The sequence below is a fragment of the Stylophora pistillata genome, chromosome 6 (genome assembly GCF_964205215.1).
Source record: "Stylophora pistillata chromosome 6, jaStyPist1.2, whole genome shotgun sequence".
Classification (NCBI taxonomy): domain Eukaryota; kingdom Metazoa; phylum Cnidaria; class Anthozoa; order Scleractinia; family Pocilloporidae; genus Stylophora; species Stylophora pistillata.
In genome coordinates, this window is record NC_142524.1 from 14,529,947 (window position 1) to 14,544,320 (window position 14,374).

At 40.6% G+C, this 14,374-nt stretch overlaps 1 protein-coding gene across 1 annotated transcript in view; it reads left to right on the forward strand.

Moving 5' to 3' along the window:
* Window positions 1–14,374, forward strand: part of LOC111340704 (uncharacterized) — a 185,804-nt gene that overhangs the window by 139,131 nt on the left and 32,299 nt on the right. The gene's annotated exons all lie outside the window — the stretch shown is intronic.

Genomic DNA, 14,374 nt, shown 5'->3' on the forward strand with positions numbered 1-14,374 from the left:
GCATACCCCTTACGGGAATTTGCAAGCAACAGAAAAAGTTTGATCCATTCTCTTATCCGCAGAATAAGGTTATACTTTTCTTTGGAATGAAGCATTTAGCAAAAATCTGTTTGGAAACGTTAGTCAAACATAATAATTGTATCATATTGGACCTACCCTACCTTTGCTCCACATTTTTCTCGTTGCTCTGGCAACGATGATACTGTGTGGAAATAAATGTCTGCAAAGTCCTTTGAGGAAAGTGGATAAAATTTTAGAACTTGGATGTGCTGAGGATTAATTGTTTTACAAACATTAAAAATGTCCAATACTACGTGTATATTAAGATCATAAACCAACAATAACTGGGGAATATTAGGTTGCGAGGTGCATTTAGACCAATCGCACACAAGCAGAAATATTTGATGGATTATATGTAGGGCTCAGAAAAATACCTTCCATATTTTAATAACTGTCTGGGCAGTATTACAGAGGATGGAATCCTTTGAGCGCTCCAATTTTGCAGGAAGATTTTTGAGTAATTTTTTTCTTTCATCCCCCATCAGACGTCCAATCCATTTTACCCATCCTCTTTCCATCGCCATCTTTCTTCTCCCACACAGCAAATGTAATGCCACAACTGTTTATCATGTGTGTGAGATGTCTTAACTGACAGCCTTTAGGCTCTCCTCTCTTCTTTAAAAAATCTTCTTGATCATCCCACTCCATGGCATCCTCAATCAGATTGCATACCAGAACGTCAGTGATTCTAAGGAGGAGATGAAGCTCATCGAGGACAATGCAATGGAGAGGTATGTTTAATAGAGGTTGGTTAATGCAGCAGAACTCAGTTAAAGTAGCATGCTTTTTTACATCTGCCAAAGTGAATGCCATGGGGGGTTTGCTGTAAAAGTCTCCTGCCTTGGACATGTCCCATCTGAAATAGAAATGGCAGGTTTCCTGCTTTCATAGCATCAACAGAGCAGCATTTTATAATTAGAGTAAAATTCTGTTTTGTATTGACCATGCATAGCTTTATGATTACTAGGTTTTGACAATTAATTCAAAAGTTTAGTACTGTGGCTTTGAGCTAAATTCTTCAGGTATCTATTTTACAACACTTTACCTTTGATCTTTGGGGATCTTACACCACAACCAAGCATAGATGGAGTTTGCAGCTGACCTGCCACTAGCTAATAAAAGAAACTGAAGAAATAAAGCAAATTATTAAGAATGAAATAGTGAGTGGTCTTCTTCCACCGAAAGCTCCCTATCTAACCTTATAATCCCCACCAAGATAAATTTCAACAGGTACTTCTTGTCCTTGGTTTATTGCCACTTTACCATCAGCTATCACTTTATTTATTTCATCCCAAGAATCTTTGAGATTTGCCTTGAAGGATGCATAGCACTCTGACCCACTCATTATGGCAATAGTGTGGGTACCTAAATGATGTAATATGAATGATTAGTATAATAGCATTTGTGATGGAACAGAAACATAATGGAAGAGAAGTGTGGTGTGGGTTTCAAACAGAAAAGAAAAAAACAGTGGTTAAGTGTTCCCTTTAATTGCCTGGTTGAACCAAAAGGGTGTGGACCTAAAACAAAGTTTCTTACCTCTAGCATTTAACAGATTATCATTATCATCAAGGAGGCTGTAACTGAGTATGACAAAGTTGGTCAGTCTTGTCATTTGCGCTCCATCGCCACTGATTTTTACTTTGACTGGCTTGTCAGTAGACAGTTCACCCTTCTCTGCCTGTCAGTGAAGGGAATGTTTGAAATTGTGTATTATTTTACAATTGTTTCAAGAAAGAAACAGAAATAAACATCATTTTAAATCAAATGATATATACTTACAAGAGAATTCAGCTTGCTGATAAGAGATTCTTTGAAAGAAATTTGAGCACCTGGCTCTGGTCCACTGGTTGGTTTTACCGTGCAGCTGCTATTAAGGTTGTCTCTGCATTGCTTAATAAGGTATGACCTTGGCATCCCATTTATCAACATGCTCAATCCATGCACAAAAGGATCACCCACGGCAAACTTATCCATAAGCAACAGTACTGCTTCCACTTTCTCTTTATCACTGTCAAACAAACTGTCATATTGCTTCCATTTACATTGTGTTGTGACCTGATCGCCCAGTGGTGGTGTCCTGTTTAATGAAGAGACTGGTAGCACAGCAACTGGGGTTTGTGGTGTTGTTGGTGGGGCAGCACCAGAGGTTCCTGTTGGGGTGGAGTGGGTAGAGCCAGGGACTTGTGGTGGAGTAGGTGTCATAAAACCAGAGGCCTGAGATGGAGTAAATGTGGTAGAACCACGGACTTGTGGTGGTGCTGATGGAGTAGAACCAGGAAGTTGTGTAGGGGTAGGGCCAGGAGTTTGTGATGGGGTGGGAGGAGCACATGATGTACTACTGGAGGGTGACATCTTTAATGGGTATTGATTTCCCTCTTTGTCTTTAAAGCCCAAAGCATCAAGTTCCAAACCATACTGTTTGCTGAACCATAAGGCTTTTCGTGCTCTGCTTGGAACAGCTTCTAACCTACGACATACCTGTCGTTTAGAAAGTGTTGCCATCTCCTTAGTGAACAACTGTCTCTCACTGACATCATTACTTTGCTGTTTCTCTAATTTTCTTACATATTTTTTTAGTTCTTCATTTTCTTTTTCTAGATTAGAACTTTTTTTCTTATCCTGGTTGTTGAGGATTTCCTCTGTTAGTTCCTCAAAAAGCTTTTCCTTTTCGTCTTCAAGATTTTCATACTTTTTTCTCCATTCATCGACTTCACCATAACACTCCTGTAACCTTTCCATTAAAACTGTTTTTTTTGCTTCAAGTCTCTTTAGTTCTTCTTCCATCTCCCCGGAATTCATTACATCACTGGCCAAAATGCTGAGGTTTGTCCAGCCGTTTAAAATTTTATTTCTCTGCTCTTTTGAGCCGGATCTGTTTTTTCCCTTAAGCTCCCAGTTAGACGAATGGTCGTAACTCGCAAGCGTTCTTTCATTCGTTTGGAATCTCTTTTTATTCTCAGAACAGTTCCAGGTATAATGTCGTTAAGCAAGTCGATGTGGTTTTTCTCGGAGTCTTTTAAACTTGCCCACTGCAACAGTATAGTGTTCACAACTTGATCACCAGCAATTGCTTGTTTTCCAATATAGTCCAGATGTTTGTAGTTAAAGTGCACCTATACCCAAAAATTTTTTTTCGCTTAACGAAATAAGCTTATTTTTTGGAGTATTTCTCTGCAAAAATTTCTTAATTTGCTCAAATCTTTAATTTTCTGTGCCCAGTCAAAATACGGAAAATCGGCCGCCATCTTGCCCCACGACCGAGTTTAAAGAGGAATGGCTCTAGCGGGTAATGTGACGTCAAATCGAGAACACGAAAGTCTGCATTTCACACATTTTCACTTGTTTGGGAAGGTTGTAGTCGATGTTGTCCGAAAATATGCCGACTAAGTGTGTTGTAGAAGGATGTAGCAACGCGCGAAATTTGCAAGAGGGTATCGCGCTTCGTACATTCCTCATACAACACACCTAGTCGGCATATTTCGGACAACATCGACGACAACCTTCCCAAACAAGTGAAAATGTGTGAAATGCAGACTTTCGTGTTCTCGATTTGACGTCACATTACCCGCTAGAGCCATGTGTATCACGAAGCGCGATACCCTCTTGCAAATTTCGCGCGTTGCTACATCCTTCTACAACACACTTAGTCGGCATATTTTCGGACAACATCGACTACAACCTTCCCAAACAAGTGAAAATGTGTGAAATGCAGACTTTCGTGTTCTCGATTTGACGTCACATTACCCGCTAGAGCCATTCCTCTTTAAACTCGGTCGTGGGGCAAGATGGCGGCCGATTTTCCGTATTTTGACTGGGCACAGAAAATTAAAGATTTGAGCAAATTAAGAAATTTTTGCAGAGAAATACTCCAAAAAATAAGCTTATTTCGTTAAGCGAAAAAAAATTTTTGGGTATAGGTGCACTTTAAGGTGTTGTGAAGAAACTGTTCCATTTATAAGCACATTCACCCCCTCTTTTGATAAATTTTTGTCAGGCATTTCACTGTATAATAATACAGGTAATGCTGAAATCTTGTTAACCGGAAAATAATTAATATCTTGGGATCCGGAAATCGGGCTCTCCTGATGCTGAAATTTGCATATTCAAAATAATTCGTTGTGTTGCTGGGTGACCTTTAAGTTTCGCGCCGCGTTTTCGTGCCGTCAGGAGAGTCCGGCTTCAGATCCCCCAGGTTTTAAATTTCCGGGCAATAAGATAAAAAGAGACCGGAAGAAAGAAAGTCGGGTTACCGGAAAGAAAGCCAGGTTACACGGGGAGATTGAAAACAACATGGTTGATCAAAGAAATAGCAAAGAAGTGTGCTACTTTTATGGTGGATTTCGCCGCACGGTTCCGTAGGAATATCATCATTCCTCGACCAGAAAATATCACAATTACAGAGAAACAAGACCTAAAAACGCAATGGATATGAAGACCTGAGAAATATGATTTACTGTGTCTTGAAGTGTGGCTTCGACGCTTTTAAAATCGCAGTGAACAAAGTTGTTACACTCCAAAGATTTCCGGCGAAAGGACATCTGCGGAGAGCTGGTGATGTTGTTCTTGCACTGCCGCCATACTGTTACTACATAGCATCATCTGTACTGTTAATCTTGAAAAACCGCAACGATTACGACGTGGAGGCCGACAATGTTCGGAATATTTTGGGTCTCGGGTCGTACTAAATAACTGTCAGTGAACATTTGAGACTTTGCAATGGAGTAAGGAGGTAACTGGGATTTTAAATCTATTTTCTCAGTTAAGTCTCTAAGTCGTGAGGAGTTGCGTGACTCGCCTTTGCTCATTCTGGCCCATTCAACTGCGCGTGCGTGTCCGATATTTCTAGCCATGCGCTTTCGTTTTGAAGCGTTACTGTGGCTTTTAAGGTTTCTGATGTATGGTTGCCGTTCATTTTTGTACTGGTTGCCAGAGGAAGCAAGTCAAACTAAAAAAACAAATATAGATTTTTTTAAATATCGAATAACATTTGAGAGTTTAACGAAATTTTAACTTACAATTCGTAGGGCATTCCATACTTCTTTTAGATCTTTTCGTGATCTCTGGCTGACCGTTATCTTGAATATTGAGTTATTCGCGACTTTAAATAAAATTAGGGGTTGGTCCCCAGACTCCCTGGGACAACGCTCTGGCGCCAAAACTATAAAACACTAAGTGCAAATCACTCATGACTTTCAGCCTGTACTTGGGGGCCAGGTACTCTTGGAATTTTTTTCAATTCCTCTCGACCTCAGGAACCTTCGGGGGACACCAGCTTCATGGTGTAGGTATTTGGCGCAACGGGTGAGTGTGATGGGGTAGTGACGAAGATTATTAGAGTGGTTTTGACTTTCTTTGTCATCATCTTTGTGGAAATGTGCTTTGGTGAGACAGATGGCTCTGGCCAGACAGAGGTTGTCATCTGAATTCTTGATGGGCAATATAGAACGTTTATGGCGAAGGACGGTGGTCATGTTTAATTTCCCCAAGATGGAGAGGTTGGTTCTTCCGCCGGCGTCTGGTTCGGTAATGATAGTCATGTCGACTTGAAACTCATCGTCGGCGTCAAAACTTTCGTTGGAATTCAGTTGATTAGCCAACGTCTGCATATATGTCTCAAATCGCGTGGTGTCATTTGCAATTTCAGCCACGGTGAATTTAGCTGACTGCAGAGGATGACTAAACTTCTTGGTGGAGAAATTAAACATGACCCGGTCGTTTTCTTTCAATTCTTTTCCTTGGGGCGATTTGGATTTTTCAATCACGCGACGCGACATGTCAGCCACGCCGCGTGTAATTTCTTGCCCAATATCGTCGTGTTTAGAAGCGGGGCGTAGTTGTTTTTTCTTTGCCACTCTGCGTTGTTTTTGTACGGTGTTGAGGGATTTTTTAGGTTGCAACCAGTTGAAAGTCGAATTGAAATAAGGGCGATGACTCTCTGTCCAATTCTTCTCCCAATTCAACCATCTCTTCGTCCAACACATTGTCTGGAGCAGGGGTATCGAACAGACTTCCAATCCTTGTCATCAGTTCGTCGGAGACATCATCGTCACCAAACTCTTCCACAAATGTTCTTTTACCCTTATAATTTAACAACAACATTGACTATTCATGTGTACACGCGTCGATTAAGTGAATACCGGCATATAATTTATCAACAATGACTAAACACTCGCGCCGGTAATAAGTGAATAACATGCACACTTCCAATTCTCAGAGGATGTGTTAAAAGAATAGACCATTCCTCTATACAAACACTTACGTTATTGTTGGCCATGACTTTCACTTCTTCTAGCTAGTCTTCTGGTTTCTTCTTCTGGTTGCTTCTTCTAGCTGGAGGAATCAACTTCTGTACTGATGCTAGAAACTCTGCTAGTTGTATAGGAAAATTATAGCGTCCTCACGTGGGGACTCAGAGTGGGTATATATCCAATAAAATTCAAATCTTTCGAACGGCAGAATATTAATATTATTGCATACTTCGTATGATTGAAAGCATTTGTTTTCCCTACCTCGCAAATGATTGACAGGTATTGTTTTCTCTCGAGTTTGTGATACTCTATTGTTAGTACGAAACGATAACTTTATATACGCTATGTTTTATGACAGCTTGTCAATCAGAGCGACATTTTCTACGTTTATGTATAACCTCTTCCTACATTTCTACATTCATTTCAAACACCATGTCATATGAAAAACAACTGTTTGGGCGATGAGATTGAACAGAATCCCCAGTGGGCCGGAACCATCCTAGACGAATTATCTGCCGTCGTCAAAGAAAAAGCTACCACGCAAGATCTTTGTGAAATACGCAGACAAGTGACTAAATACATTGACGAGATTGAAACTTCTGATTCCAACGTGGGAGAACATTCTATTTTCCATCAATTATACAAAGACATGATGACAGCTTTTCTAGTTTATGTTACCTATTTACAACTCAAATATCGTGCAGTGTGAATAAATAAACCATAGTTAATCCCACCGCCATCTTGAATTCTTTTGTTTCTTTGTACTTTTTTGTACCGTTACTTTTTAAACCTAAAAACCCTACTCACGAAATTTAACCCTAAAAGCCCTCGTACACCTACGCGACATTCAAACCCTAACCCCCTTTATTCACCTAACCCTAAACGCTAACCCTAATCAAACCCCTCATAAACCTATGCAACGTGAATATATTATCCTCGGCCGAGACACTCGGACCCAGGCCATGCGGTTTTACCCATACAGGCCCCCAACACTACTTCGTCATTTTTTGTGTCACGGTAAAACCTGGAAAGATACGTTGCTTTCGGAGCTTCATAATTTGCTGATTTCAAATGCTATCTCTTCAAAGAAAAAAATTTCCTTTAAGTTTTATGATGCGTTGATCACCACCCTTTAAGTAAATACCACATTAAAGCCCTTAGAAAACACAAGATTCAATTTCTTGTGATTGATATTTTCCAAAAAATATTTTTTTTGAATTTTCACCTCCGAAAGGCTCTTAACCACCGAAAATGTGCTTCTTATCCTCTCGTGCCGTGGTGAATAGAAACAGAATCAAATACCACGACTATTGCGATATAAAATGATTTTATGACCCTTCCTTTGTATGGAAATGTTGTTGTAATTCCAAAAGATTTCAGTCTTCAATCTGAATTGTTAATTTTTCTTCAAAATCACCCTCTAAAACAGTTTCTTCGCGACTATCAATTTTGCCATTTTTCAACGGCAAAACACCCTTCCTACTACATGGCTTTCGTTGTGCAAATGTTATTTCAGAGAAAGAGCAACCATTTTTCTTTCAATTTATGAAATAAAATTTTGGGGCATTTCAAACGGCAAGTTTTGAGAACGGAAAACGTCAAGGGTTGCGTGAAATTTACAACTGTTCAACTTGCGGTTGGAATGACGAACAAAAGCAGTACAAGAGTGAACTTGGACAGCAGTTTAAATAATTCGACAATTCGATCCTTTTCCACCAGTTCAAAAACTAAACAAACGATTATGACTTCGTAGTGGCAATTATCTGAAAGGAAAAGCATTTTTATTGTGCGAAATTGAGTTGTAAACCTCTTGACAACGCTTCCCCTACCTGCGCATTAGTTTACTTTGAAGCTTGGCTTGTACCAGTTTTCTAAATATGAAAGTATTCGTCAAAATGTTCGCATTTCGTCTGAAAGAAACCGTAGAAGCAGTGATAGAATAATAGGACAAACATTTACTCACCTCGTATACATATATTGTTGAAAAAGGACCAAAATCACTCAGCTAAACTAGATTACGTGACCTCCTGTTTGACTAGACCTAGGTAAAGGGGTGGGGGTGGGGAGGTTTGGACTTAAGCTTAGGCTTGGGTTCAAAGCAGACAAAAACATTCCCAGGTAAATCCCATAATCGCTGGAAAAAAGCTGTGTAGGCTTCTAGAAAAAAGACCAACAAACAAAATCAATCTTGGGACAGGAGCCGATCTCCCATGTGTTGGGAATTAAATAAAGAAAATGAGAATCCTTCCATCTCATCAAATCCCAAACATCCCTCTCATTAGGTGCCTATTACCCGGGAAGAAAACCTTAAGCCTCCGTGATGAAATAAAAAATATTAATAGCTAAAACCCAGACAGCCAATGATCTGAAGGACTGCCGGGGATTCTGGCAGGTACAATTTTAGCATCAGGCATGTTCTATACTTTGGTAAGAATATACAAAGTTGATAAAAGTCGAAGGCCTGATTTCCCTCATTAAGCCGTATTTCCAAGCCAATTATAAGTTTTTTGCTCCCCATGAAACGTAAAATAAAAGAGTGCTGATGTTGGAGTGTTCTCTTAATTAGTCGGTATAGACTCTAACTGTTACTACAACTGCATGCTACCAGACATTCTCTAAGTAGGGACAAGTAAGGAGCTTTGCGTCGTCCTTTGATGTTCACCACCTCAACGTCAAAATGTTCGCAAATGGAATGCAGCATGGAAACACTTAGCTGTCGCAGTTTACCTGCCTTGTGCGTGGCACATAAGTTGAAAGTGTCGAAAACAATTGGATGCCTTAGTCCCACCTCCTCTAACACAACTGCGCGAACATTTTCGTCCGCGATTTCCTCTTCAGCGGCCATATTATCTTCGTCTTGATCAGATTCTGGATCATCCGAATGAGAATGCCGGAGTTTAGAAGCTCGTCTCGAAAAGTATGATTGAATTTGCTGTTCGGTCAAAAATTCACTCACTGTGAACAGTTTTTCCCCTTCCTGGTTTCTGGTTTCTGGTTCCTGGTTTCGCGCGTAACGCATGTCACGTGCAACATCCACTGGATAAAGTTTCACTCCTGTTGCTTGCCCAACTTTAAATTTCGCATGTAAATACTGTCGCTGGGAATCACTAAACCTCGTTGCCTTTCTAGTGGCTCTCAAAGCCCACCCTTGTGGAAGAACCTCAATTGATACCGGGCATCGACATGACTCAGCTTTCACGGATGGCAGGTTCTTCGCTTCACAGAGTAGTTCATCATGGTATAATACTTTGACCTTGTCCATAAGACTTTCTCTGACCGGTAGAAACTCACATTGCCCATACAATAAGTGATTTTCCAAAGAATAGTGACGCTTTAAAAATGTTGAGTACACGGTTCTATGCTGCCTTCGCGCTGTGTCCACGGCATGAATTTGTTTTAAAAGAAAAGAAAAACATTGGACAAGAAAAACACACTAGGAAAAGAAACTCTTTTTCTCTTATTGAAGTTCTACTCAGGCTCTACAATCTAGTTTACCACCTGTTACTTATCCTTCATGTGAATTAACTCTAAAGAACAAAAACAACAACCAAAAAAATAAAGACACTATCCATTTGCGGAGCTGAAACTTGTGTCATTTTATTACATTTTCATTTGGTATTTTAGTTCTAGATTATTCACAGCCGCTGAGCTTTGAGTGCCAGTTTTCCTCAGGGGACTTCACAGAAGCATCTCAGGCGGTCTGCACGAGGGCTGCGTTAAGATGAACCAGTGTCACTATTTTAATTTCCACAGGAGATCGGCTCCTGTTTTAAGATTGATTTTGTTTTGTTTTGTTTTTTTTTTCGAAAAGCCTACATAGCATTTTTTTTTTTCGATTATTGGATCTATTAGGGAAAGTTTTTGTCTGCTTTGGACCCAAGCCCAAGCCCAAGCCCAAGCCCAAGCCCAAATCCCCCCTTACCTGGGTCTAGTCGAACAGGATGTCACGCAATCTAGTTCAGCTAAAGAATTTTGGTCTTTTTTCAACAATATATGAGGTGAGTAAAATGTTTGTCCTGTTCTTCCATCATTGCTTCTTTCAGACAAAATGGAACATTTTGATGAATACTTTTCATATTTAGATAACTGGTACAAGCCAGGCTTCAAAGTTATCAAATGCGCAATTGATTTTGATGCTTTACGCAAGGATATGGAAAATTAAATCCGAACTTTGCACAAGGGAATTCAGTGACCTTAACGAGCTAACATCCAGTTACAAGTTGACACTAACATCTCTTCTGGTCAAGCATGCGTCAATAAAGGAGAAAGTGGTTGCCTGTGGGCGGCGCTTGCCGTGGTTTAACAGTGGGATTAAGTGTGCTATAAAGACAAGGCGGAAGGCGGAGAGGAAATAGCGAATTAAAAAAACTCCCAACAGGACTTTCGCGCTTTCAAAGACGCGCGAAAGCGCACAACGTTTGTCATGAATGGTGTGCGCCGTGAGTATTATATTCCTCTTATAGCTGAGAACAGTTCAAACTACGGAACTTGTTTAGTACCACCAAGTCGCTGCTGTGTGAACCGTCTGAGGTGTCGGTTTCCAAAGGATCTAGCTCAAGATGACCTCGCCAATGTTTACGTAAATTTCCTTATGCATAAGATCGATAAAATTAATCAGTTACTTGATATGCAGACTTCTTTAGAGATGCCAAAAGCCAGTGAAAAGGAGTGCGCTGATTCTGATACGTGTGCAAGTGTCACATTTGTCAATTTTAAAACGTTGTCTCAAGAGCAAGCCTCTGAGCTCATCAAGAAAGCTGCCAATAAATCATATCCGCTGGATCCAATGCCTACTTCGGTAGTCCTAGAGGTTTTGGATGTGGTGTTACCGGTGATCACGAACATGATTAACTTGTCATTCGAATCTGGCGAATTTGCTAGCAGTTGGAAGGAGGCTTTACTAAAATCACTGATTAAAAAGAGTGGACTCGACATTGCTTTTATTAATTTCCGCCCAGTTAGCAACCTCCCATATACGTATGATGGACGATCCTCGCAGTAGATAGCGCTATTTGAGCAATAGCGAAATTCAGACCTGAAAAAAATCAGGCCTGTACGGGACTCGAACCACTGACCTCTGCGATACTAGTGCAGCGCTCTAACCAATTGAGCTAACAAGCCAACTGAGAGCAGGCCGTTAAGTTGATTCGTAATGAACCCGTGAAAGTGATAAATGAGATAGAATAAATATATGAAAATCATATATTTTGAACTGCGGTATTTCATACGTATGATGGACGATCCTCGCAGTAGATAGCGCTATTTGAGCAATAGCGAAATTCAGACCTGAAAAAAATCAGGCCCGTACGGGACTCGAACCACTGACCTCTGCGATACTAGTGCAGCGCTCTAACTAATTGAGCTAACAAGCCAACTGAGAGCAGGCCGTTAAGTTGATTCGTAATGAACCCGTGAAAGTGATAAATGAGATAGAATAAATATATGAAAATCATATATTTTGAACTGCGGTATTTCATACGTATGATGGACGATCCTCGCAGTAGATAGCGCTATTTGAGCAATAGCGAAATTCAGACCTGAAAAAAATCAGGCCTGTACGGGACTCGAACCACTGACCTCTGCGATACTAGTGCAGCGCTCTACTAGAGCGCTGCACTAGTATCGCAGAGGTCAGTGGTTCGAGTCCCGTACAGGCCTGATTTTTTTCAGGTCTGAATTTCGCTATTGCTCAAATAGCGCTATCTACTGCGAGGATCGTCCATCATACGTATGAAATACCGCAGTTCAAAATATATGATTTTCATATATTTATTCTATCTCATTTATCACTTTCACGGGTTCATTACGAATCAACTTAACGGCCTGCTCTCAGTTGGCTTGTTAGCTCAATTAGTTAGAGCGCTGCACTAGTATCGCAGAGGTCAGTGGTTCGAGTCCCGTACAGGCCTGATTTTTTTCAGGTCTGAATTTCGCTATTGCTCAAATAGCGCTATCTACTGCGAGGATCGTCCATCATACGTATGAAATACCGCAGTTCAAAATATATGATTTTCATATATTTATTCTATCTCATTTATCACTTTCACGGGTTCATTACGAATCAACTTAACGGCCTGCTCTCAGTTGGCTTGTTAGCTCAATTAGTTAGAGCGCTGCACTAGTATCGCAGAGGTCAGTGGTTCGAGTCCCGTACAGGCCTGATTTTTTTCAGGTCTGAATTTCGCTATTGCTCAAATAGCGCTATCTACTGCGAGGATCGTCCATCATACGTATGAAATACCGCAGTTCAAAATATATGATTTTCATATATTTATTCTATCTCATTTATCACTTTCACGGGTTCATTACGAATCAACTTAACGGCCTGCTCTCAGTTGGCTTGTTAGCTCAATTAGTTAGAGCGCTGCACTAGTATCGCAGAGGTCAGTGGTTCGAGTCCCGTACAGGCCTGATTTTTTTCAGGTCTGAATTTCGCTATTGCTCAAATAGCGCTATCTACTGCGAGGATCGTCCATCATACGTATGAAATACCGCAGTTCAAAATATATGATTTTCATATATTTATTCTATCTCATTTATCACTTTCACGGGTTCATTACGAATCAACTTAACGGCCTGCTCTCAGTTGGCTTGTTAGCTCAATTAGTTAGAGCGCTGCACTAGTATCGCAGAGGTCAGTGGTTCGAGTCCCGTACAGGCCTGATTTTTTTCAGGTCTGAATTTCGCTATTGCTCAAATAGCGCTATCTACTGCGAGGATCGTCCATCATACGTATGAAATACCGCAGTTCAAAATATATGATTTTCATATATTTATTCTATCTCATTTATCACTTTCACGGGTTCATTACGAATCAACTTAACGGCCTGCTCTCAGTTGGCTTGTTAGCTCAATTAGTTAGAGCGCTGCACTAGTATCGCAGAGGTCAGTGGTTCGAGTCCCGTACAGGCCTGATTTTTTTCAGGTCTGAATTTCGCTATTGCTCAAATAGCGCTATCTACTGCGAGGATCGTCCATCATACGTATGAAATACCGCAGTTCAAAATATATGATTTTCATATATTTATTCTATCTCAACCTCCCATATGTTTCCAAGTTGTCAGAGAAGGCAGCGGCTAATCAGCTCATTGACCACATGACAGCTAATGAATTGCATATGCCTCTCCAGTCCGCGTATACGCAAAACCATAGCACCGAGTCAACACTGCTCAAGGTCAAGAACGATATTTTGTTGAATATGGAGGGCGCAAAAGGTCACTTTGTTGGTTCTCCTTGACCGCAGCGCTGCTTTTGACACTTTTCGACACGACACTCTTCTAAATCGTTTGAAGCCGAGATTTGGTGTGGATGGCAGTTCCGCGAGACTTGGTTCACGGTTTGATCGTAATCTGGATATGTCATTCCACATAAGTAAACAATGCGCCTCGGCATTCTATCATTTGCATAATACAAGTCGGATCCTTAGGTTATTAAGTATAGATAGTTTCTAAAGAAACTGTTTGGGGCTGCGACGGTGGGGGTAACGAAATAATTTGAATATATCAACAAAGTTGAAATGGTAAATTAGCCACCGTTCGATTGTAAAAGCTGACGTCTCGAGCGTTAGCCCTTCGTCGGAGCGAAGGGCTAACGCTCGAAACGTCAGCCTTTATAATCGTAACGGTGGCAAATTTACCATTTCAACTTTGTTGATATATTCAAATTATTAAGTACAGATACCACTAAAGCCCTCGTTCATGCGGTTGTTACCTCGTGCGTGGATTATTGCAATAGCCGTTTATATGGCTTGCCAGCTCTCTCCTGAATAAGATTCAGCGCGTTTTAAATGCCGCAACAAGATTAGTTTGTCGCGCGCCACGCTACTGTCGCATAACGCCGTTGTTATACGAGCTGCACTGGCTACCGGTTAGGCAACGCATTTGTTTTAAGATTCTGCTATTTGTTTTTAAGGCCATCCATGGAATTGCGCCAACGTATTTGAGAGAATTTGTGTCAGTTAAAAGACCAGGAAATTTTAAATTAAGATCCTCGTTAGATGGTTTGTTGCTTGCAACGCCAACTTATATAAGTAGGGTTACATTAGGAGAAAAATCATTCCAGGT